The following is a 9,636-nucleotide window of genomic DNA, read 5'->3' on the forward strand; positions in this document are numbered from 1 at the left end:
AGTACTGAGTGTCAGAGAACAAGGTCACTGACACCGAGAAGACTTCATGTAACAGTGTGATCTGAATGTTGGGGAGATGCCGCTCCTCTGAGATGCCTGTAGCCTGTGTCCTCCTTGCCTGGACTCCACCTGAAGCCCAGGCCTGTTCACCAGCTCTGGGAATGAGCAGCCGTGATTCTGAAGGCCTTCCCAGACCACACAGCATCTCCTGGATCTGTTGGCTTTCAGTGTAGAGCCTGGACCTCAGGTCACATCTAGGCACCCATCTCATTCTCTCTCTCTCACTCTCATAAAACAAATTATCTTACATCAAACGAAACAAAACCTGTACTCCTGGTCCATCTCACTATGTATGAACTGCTATATCATGACAAAGCCCCCAACAACAATAAGTCCTCAACAAAGAAGTATTGAGTATGTGACTGACCAAATTTCCAACTATCCGATGAGGCTTCTTTTATTTTATTTTTGAATTTTTTGGCCATATCACTTGGTGTGTGGGATCCTAGTTCCCTGATCAGGGATGGAACCCATGATCCCTGCATTGGAAGCAAGGAGTCTTAACTACTGAACCACCAGGGAAGTCCATCAAGGTTTCCTTTATTGAAAGAAGTCATAAGGTCCCAGCAGAGTCCTTGAAAACAGAACATATACTTGGGCTCCACATGAACCAGACGTAGCCCAAGGTTTATATTTCCCAAAACGTGACAACACAGAAATACTCCTTCTCTTCCTTCTTCCCTCTCCTGAGCCTTCCAGATTCCAAGGATTCACCCCAGGACAGACTCCCTAAAGTTTTCCTGAGGTGCTTGGCTGCCAGGCAATATTTCCGTGATGCAGTGGGTGGATGTCACAGGATAAAACTGTGCAATGGGGTGGCGCCTCCCCCCACCAACACACTGCAGGCAAGTGAGCTCGTAGAAGGGCCCCCTCTGCCTGCTCCAGCAATGGTCATCAGAGCCCAGTGCTATCCTTTCTAAAGGGAGAGTAAATAAAGGCAGGTAGCATGAAAGGGAGAGTAGGTCCCAGGCAAGTCCCTGACTGTCTCCAAATGTCTGCCTCCTTATCGATGGAGTTAGAGTTAGGGTCAGCTTTCCAGTCCCCTCCAGCCTGAATCTTGTTCAGTTGCTCAGTTGTGTCTGTCTCTTTGCGACCCCATGGAGTGCAGCACACCAGGCTTCCCTGTCTTTCACCATCTCCCAGAGTTTGCTCAAACTTGTCTCCATTGAAATGGAGATGCCATCCAACCAACTCATCTTCTGTCACCCCGTTTTCCTCATGCCCCCAGTCTTTCCCAGCATCAGAGTCTTTTCCAATGAATCAGCTCTTTCACATCAGGTAGCTAAAGTACTGGAGCTTCAGCTTCAGCATCAGTCCTTCCAATGAATATTCAGCCAGAATCTTAATCATCACTGTTACTATGCTCTCTGGCTATGCCTGGAATGAAGATTCTGGGGAGCTGAGTTGCAATGAAACAGCATTAACTGCTTATTTACAGACCCTTGAGTGCAAGTGTATTGGGTTTTATGGCTGAGATAAGCACTCAGGCAAATTCTATCATTCAACATTTATAGGAAGCTGGCTGTGTGTGAGGTTCTCTACCAGATACTCTGAAAAAAATTGCAGAATTAGTGCAAAAATCATAGATCCCCAAACAAGCAGCATTTGAAAGAGAGGGTGCCCTCAGGCTTCCTTGCATCTGAAACCAGGCCTAGAGTCATCCATATGCTTAAGCGGTCTGCTACACATGCTCTTGCTATTGTGGCTATTAGAGTATCAGCCACAGAATCAAGCATAGACCAGACTTTCCCTGGCCTTTTGACTCCCTGAGTCTAAAGCTGGGGTCACAATAACGGCAATAAGGCACATCTCACTGGTTGGGTCCCACTCCCTCTGGTGGAGCCTGTCCAAGATCAAAGTGCCACAGTATTTCTGGAAACCTCAGAACAATTTCACAGAGACTGATGTGAATGCATGGAAAATAAGGATCAGGAGGGTGGTGGTGTTAATACCAGCAATAGGGAGGGCAAGAAGAGAAATAATTGTTTCTTTGATCAGGGGAATATGTGTGTGTGTGTAAAGAGAATGTGTTGTTTTGGGGATATATCACCTTGGAGGCTCTTCAGTGATTTCCAAGAGGCAATGCTTTCCTTGAGCTTGGGAGACAGTCGGACCAGAGAGATATATTTGTTATCTATTCAATACTTTGAAGAGAGTACTGAAGCATGAAGGTTGGGTAAAGGCCAGAGGAGAGAGTGAGTTAAGAGAATATGACCAAGGCCCCAGCATTAAAATGCACCTTGAAGCAGAGATGGGGAGAGAAGGAAAAGACATAGAAGAAGATATATGCACAACACTATGGAAGATGGAAGGAGCCACCAGTGTGCACAGTACCTGGACATCAGCTCAGCAGAGGGATTCAGGAAGGAGAGAAAAGGTAACCATGACAGATACTGCAGGGCGGTCACAAAGCTAGGGCCTGAGAAGAGCCATTGAATTTGACACTGATGACCTTCAGGGGAGCCATGTGAATAACAAGGCATGGAAAGAAACCCATCCACAGGAAGGGAGAACATTTGTGTACCCCAGAACGATATGGTGAAGTCTTCATCCCTGGTTCCTGGGAGTGTGTCCTTATTTGGAAGTGGGATTTTAGCAGATGTAATCAAGTACAGATGAGGTTGTTAAGATGAGCCTTTGAGAGGCACAGATGTAAAGAGCAGACTTCTGGACTCAGTGGGAGAAGAGGGTGGGATGATTTGAGAGACTAGCATTGAAACATATACCATATGTAAAATAGATAACCAGTGGGAGTTTAATGCATGATGCAAGGCACCCAAAGCCAGTGCTCTGCGACAACCTGGAGGGATGGGTGGGGAGAGAGGTGGGAGGGAGGGTTCAGGATGGAGGGGACAAATTTATGCCTATGGCTGATTCATGTTGATGTATGGCAAAAAACCAGCACAATAGTGTAAAATAACCATTCTCCAATTAAAATAAACAAAATTTAAAAAAAGATGAGCCTTTGATGGTCTTATCTGCAAAGCAAAAATAGAGACACAAATGTAGAGAACAAACATGAATGCTAAAGGAGGAAGGGGGCATGGAATGAATTGGGAGGTTGGGACTGACATATACACACTACTATGTATAAAAGAGATAACCATGAGAACCTACTGTATAGCTCAGGGAACTCTGCTCAGTGCTCTGTGGTGACCTAAATAGGAGGGAAATCAAAAACAGAGGGGATATATGTATGTGTGTGTGTGTGATATATATATATATATATATAGTTGATCACTTGGATGTACAGTAGAAACTAACACAGTAGTGTAAAGCAACTATACTCCAATAAAAACTAATTTTAAAAAAAGGCAGGGCCTTTAATCCAATATGACTGGTGTTCTTATGAGACGCAGGAGACTATGAAGACATAGACACACAGAGGGCAGGCAGCCACATGAATAAAGGCGGAGACCAGAGTTACGTGGCCATAACCCAAGGATTGCTCAAGTGACCTGAAGCTGAAACAGCTGGAGAAGGATCCTCCCCTAGAATTTTCAGAGGAGGCATGAAGCTGCCAACACGTTGACTTCAGAATCCTGGCCTCCAGAACCATAAGAAAGTAGATGTCTGTTGCCTTAAACCAGCCAAATTATGGTACTTTGTGATTGTGGCCCTAGCAGACTCTTACAGGCAGGGAATATAATAAGAATTTGTTCATGAAGAGATAGAATCAAACACTTTTAGGAAAAGAAATGCTTATTTTTTAATGGACATCCTTGAGTATGCTCACAGAGCGAGAGAAAGGAATCCAGAGAGAGAGAGAAGTTAGAAACTCAAAACAACGGAAGAATTTCTATGCCTGTGTGCATTCTAAGTCACTTTAGTCATGTCTGACTCTCTGCGACCCCATGGACTGTAGCCCGTCAGGCTCCTCTGTACATGGGATTTCCCAGGCAAGAATACTGGAGTTGGTTGCCATGCCCTCCTCTGGGGGATCTTCCTAACTGAGGGATCAAACCCAAGTCTCTCATGTCTCCTGCCTTAGCAGGTGAGTTCTTTACCACTAGTGCCACCTGGGAAGCTCCTTATATGCCTATTATACCTCAAATTAAAAAAAAAAAAAAAGGAAGAATGGTTACTTAATGAAGCATGGAGGAGGCAGAAAGAGATTGAATCAAGAACCCAAGTGACAGAAGTGGTCTCACCAAGGAGGTGGAGGGGGACACTTTGTCCTCTGATGCCAACAATCTTAGCGTCAATTTTATAGAAAGCAGAGCCTGAGGCAGGGATTGAAGAGCTGACACTTTAGATGGGAGAAAGATATAAGCCCAGGACAGTGAGGGATAGGAAAAAATTGAAGGAGGGCAAGGGAAAATGTGAAGCACTTGATGAAATGCAGTACTGTGCTAGAGGCAACCTCACAGCAGACTAAGAAGACACACAGCTGAGTTTCTCTGTAAGAGACATAAAGAGAAATCAAAACTTGAAGTACACACTGAAAGGAGGACTGCTCCCCTCCAGTATCTCATTTCCCACCAATCAAGATTTATCCGACAGTGAGTAAATGCCCCTGAATTGCCTCATTCAGTCTGTATTCGCCAAAATGTCAAATCTCAAAACTCATGGTGTCATCAAGTCTGTAAATGGAGGGATGACTCAATGGAATGGGCACCAAACAAGAGAGATAAAGGAGAGACCCAAGAAAGCACTCAAGATTTGTGGCTTATACAGGCATACAGTATTGCATTTCACAAACAATGCATTTTTTGCCAATTATTGTGGCAACTCTGCATCAAGCAAGTGTATCAGTGCCATTTTTCCAATGGTATTTGCTCATTTCATGTCTCCATGTCACATTTCGGTAATTCCCACAGTATTTCAAACTGTTTCATCATTATTATATTTGTGACAGTGGCCTGTGATCAGTGATCTTTGATGTGACTATTTTAAAATGACACACTAGATAATGGCTAGCAATGAGGTATTTTCAAACTGTGTACATTTTTAAGACAATACTGTTGTACACTTAACTACAGTAGAGTGTCAGCATAAGCTTTTACATGCACTGGGAAACCAGAACATTTGTACAACTCTTTTTTTGTGGTATTCGAGTTGTGTTGGAACTGAACCTGCAGTATCTTCAAGGTCGGCCTGTAAAACAAAGAAAGGAGAATGGATGAGCGGAAATATAGAGACTTCTTATTGAGAGAAGTAGAAGAAACTGACATCAAATGGTTATTGATGAGACATAACACAAGTAAACTGTGGGAAAGGAAGGGGTGGGGAATATAGTTAGACGCCCCCAGATTTAAAGAGGTAGAAGAAATAAAAGATAACTAAGATAAATCTTATCACAAATGTTATATTATGGAATCCTAGAATTGGACATTAGAAATCACTTTGCTTACCTTTTACACTTTAAAGGTGGGGTCTGGAGAGAATAAGTGATAAGTAAATGCATTTACAATACCTGTTAACGGAGGAGTTCTTCTCTTGTAATGAGCACTTTGTGATTTTTTGCGGACAATTTTGAGCGTGATTTTGCATCTATCTTCTCAATTACACATGCCCATGAGAAACCATGCGAGGCAAACATTGTAATCCAGGCACTTCTCCACCTAGCGGCACCTGCCTGAATTACAGGCAGAGTCCGGCCAATGGGAAGAGCCCGCAGAGGACAGTCCCGGGATCCCAGAAGGACACTCACGACCCCTTCACAGACCCAGACCAGCTTCTCTTGGACTTGTTTCTTCCTTTGCCTTAGTTCTCAGGGACTCAGTGTGTTTGTTGCCCCCTTCCTCAATCCACACTGTGTTCCCTGCCCTTTCCAGTAAAAGGAAGTCAGAACTAGGGGGGAAAAACCAACAAACCTTGTGACGTTCTGCCAGTGGTGGTCCTGGCCTCTTAATTCTTTGAAAGATGGTGGATGGAATGAACAGCTGCAAACATGCGCACACATGTGAAGTGCAGGACTGAGACTCTATACCTGATGGACCTCCTCTCTTCTTTGATTCTGAGAGATGAGCCTCATCGACCTCAACCACTGCCCTCCAGCCCCGCAGCTCTCATTTATTCCAACTTCTCTCTCGGAAAGGACGTGCTATTTCTCCCCCCAGGACAATTCCTTGACTCACCCAGAGATCCAGCCAACACAGAATAAAGCAACTGTTGGACTCAGAGGAACATCCCTGATGTCTCCAGGACAGACTCTGGGAGAACTCCCTTAGGGAATTGGATCACAGTTACATTTAAAATGCCCAGAAAGAACTGATGTGTTAATTCACCAAATCTCCACATTAGAGCTAGAGGCAGGTTTAAAACTCACAGAAGTCAACTGAGAATTTTTTTTAAAAGGAAGAATAAAAAAATTCTATTTTTGTTCTAGCAATGACAATATCCTCTGAGCTGCCTGATGATGAAACACTCTTGGGGCCAAGCATAGATTCTTAGAGCAGGTAGAAGAGTAAAGTCTTAGTTATCCAGAGCTGTGTAACAAATTATCATGAACTTAACAACTTAGAGCAACAAACCTTTATTATCTCACACAACTACTGAGGGTCAGGAATCCAGGAGCTCCATAGCTGAGTAGTTCAGGTTCTGGGTTTCTTAGAGGTTATGGTCAAGCTGTCAAGCAAACCTGTGGTCATCTGAAGACTGGACTTGGGCTGAAGACTGACATCCAAGATTTCTCCCTTATATCCTTGGTGGGGCTGTAGGGGGCGATGAGGGGAGCCGGGATGTCGGGGGGAGGGGGTAGAATCAGTTCCTTGCCACAGCTTCCATTTCATCTGTGGCCTTCTCTTCTTGGGTAAAATATCCCCTACTTTTCATTCATCCTCAGTGGGAATGGTTTAGAGTCTCTTTATGTTCTTCTGATCCCCTGTGTTTCTGTTTCTCACCTTCTTCCTTTGTGTTTAGAACTGAACCCAGGGACTTTCCTGGTGGTCCAGTGGTTAAGAATCTGCCTTGCAATGCAGGGGACATGGGTTCCCTGGTCAGGGAACTAAGACTCCACTTGCCGAAGAGCAACTAAGCCCAGGAGCTGGAACTACTGAGCCCAAGCAGCACAACTAGAGAGTCTGTGCACCCCAATGAAAGATTCTGTGTGATGCAACTAAGAGCCAAATGAATTAAAATAAATAAGAAAATATTGTTTAAAAAGAGAACTGAACCCATAACCCAGGGGCAATGTGACTCACAAGGAATGCGGAGGGAATATCAACACTTGCACCTTGGATGCCCTGTTACCACGAATGCCACCTAAGACTATAATCTTTCTGTCAGCCATGCGCCTCCTGCAAGTTGTACCTAAACATCTGCCCTTTGAGGATCATTCTTTTGCTTTGGGGTGACAGTGAGCTAATCGAATGGCCCAGTGTTTGATCATAAGTCTGATGGATCTTTGGATTGATATTGTCACATTCTTTTCAAGACAAACACGTGTTTTTAATACATCTCTGGAGTCATTGTGCCTTAATTAGAGAAGAGACCCATTTAGGGTCATTTTAAGCAAGCTGTTCAAGTGTTCTTCGTCCTGGAAGCCAAAGCCTGGAGATACAAGGGTCTTGCCAAGGCTCCACTTGCCTTCCAGACGGTCTTCCACACTGACACCCAAACCAGTTTCAGGAATTAGAAGGTCTGGGGCCACGCCCTGGCTCCAACACTCATAGTTAGGGGCCCTTGGGTATGTTAGCCCATAAGCGCCTCACTTTGTTTATCTGTGAAACAGATTAGTACTCACTGCAGCAATTGTTTACCAGAGTGGTATGAGAAAGTGCCCTGTGGGTGACAGTCATTGTCATCATTCGTAGGAGCCTGCCCACCTCCCCTGATTCAGCAGGACACACACGGCAAGGGAGAAAAGGGGGTGGCTCACTGCACTCTGGGGTGCATGGCTGGGAAAATGCTAATGAAAGACTTTTATCTTCCATGTGCTTCACCATCTGGTAGGAAGGAGGAATGAGGCACTAAAATTTTGCACAGAAAACACACCTCTAAAGGAAATCCTGAGCTTACCCTGCCCTCTCCTGGGCCTGGAATGGTGTTGACTGACTGGGTGATTCCAGAAGGCAAAGCCACCTCTCGGCCTCCCACTTCCAGAAGCTTAATAGGATAAAGTGAGTGGGAATATTGACTGACTTCCTCTGGAGCACTGCAGGAGGAGCTGATGTCATAACAGCCCCCAGAGGATCCCAGAAATATGACAGGTTTATTGGGACATGAATCAGTGAATAGGGGGTTCTGAACATTTCTGCATTCTGGTGCATGCCTCCTTCCTCCTCTAACGTGGAAGTGTGAGTCTAATTCTAAGCTCATTCATTATTTAAGAGTGGGTATGTGCTCACTCGTGTCCGATTCTTTGCAAACCCATAGACTGTAGCCCACAGGGCTCCTCTGCCTATGGGATTCTCCAAGCAAAATTATTGGAGTGGGTTGCTATGTCCTATTTCAGGGGAATCTTCGCAACCCAGGGATGGAATCCACATCTCTTGAGTCTCCTGTACTGGGAGGCAGATTCTTTACCACTAGCGCCACCTGGGAAGCCCCATTCATTCATCATTTGTTGTCTATTCTGTATCAGACACTGCATGGAAAAAATCAGAGCAACCCCCAGTACCCCTTGCTATGTTCCCATCTCCTAGTTTAAGGAAATGAAAAGGGATTTGTAGAAAAGGAAGAGCTAGTTCACAGAAGTCAGAAGGTGAATCTTCAGAATCAATCTGGGAAATGGGATAACAACTATTCTTTAAATACAGGGGCTGCTACACAGAAGAAGGTCGACCCTATTCTTGTCTCCCTGGCCTTGAAACCTTAGGGCATCAAGAGAGGAAAGCTGGGTACAGGCCTGGTGATGGAGGAGACTCAGGTGAGCAGGGTGCTGAGAAGGCTGGTGGGAGATTATGAAGAAAACTCAGGTCTTGAGGAAGCCAGAGCCGTGAGGCAGAGGGAAGTGTGGGGTCAGAAGCAAAGACCTCGAGCTAGAGTCTCCCTTGTCTGCATCTTATCTTCTCACTAGAGCCGGAGCACCTGGAAGGAAGGGGTCTCCTCTACCCAAGGTGGAGCCTGCTCTCCTCTTGAGTGAGAAATGATGGGCCTGGGCTTAAGCCATCTACGTGACCTTGGTTAATTTGCCTGCTGGGTCTAAGCATCAGAATCATCTTCTTAATACTAATCAGTAAGTGTCTGGGATTGACTAGCAGCTCAAGTCCTGTTTTTCTCTGAACTCCAGTGCCCTTCAGGTGGAGACCTCCTGTGGCTTGGGTAATCTCCAATACAGTTCAGATCAGCGATCAGTTTCTTCCAGATAGGAGCTATGTGCCTGTGCCTGCATACCAAGTCTCACTCTTTGTCTCACTCTTTGGAGGAGGGCATGGCACCCAACTCCAGTATTCTTGCCTGGGGAATTCCTATGGACAGGGGAGCCTGGTGGGCTACCATGGAGTCCATGGGGTCTCAAGGATAGGAGCTGTGACCACAGGAACTCAGTCCAGGATCCAGCAAACACCTGCCTTCCTTGTGGATTCAATACATCGAGGATCAGGCCCAAGACTGCAGAAGTGCAGAGGACCACGCCCCCTGGCTTCAGGGACTGAGGTGGACTGGGGCCACGCCAGCGGGGGCTTGGGAAGT

This window comes from Bison bison, unplaced genomic scaffold, assembly GCF_000754665.1.
Source record: "Bison bison bison isolate TAMUID 2011002044 unplaced genomic scaffold, Bison_UMD1.0 scf7180017864020, whole genome shotgun sequence".
Lineage (NCBI taxonomy): Eukaryota > Metazoa > Chordata > Mammalia > Artiodactyla > Bovidae > Bison > Bison bison.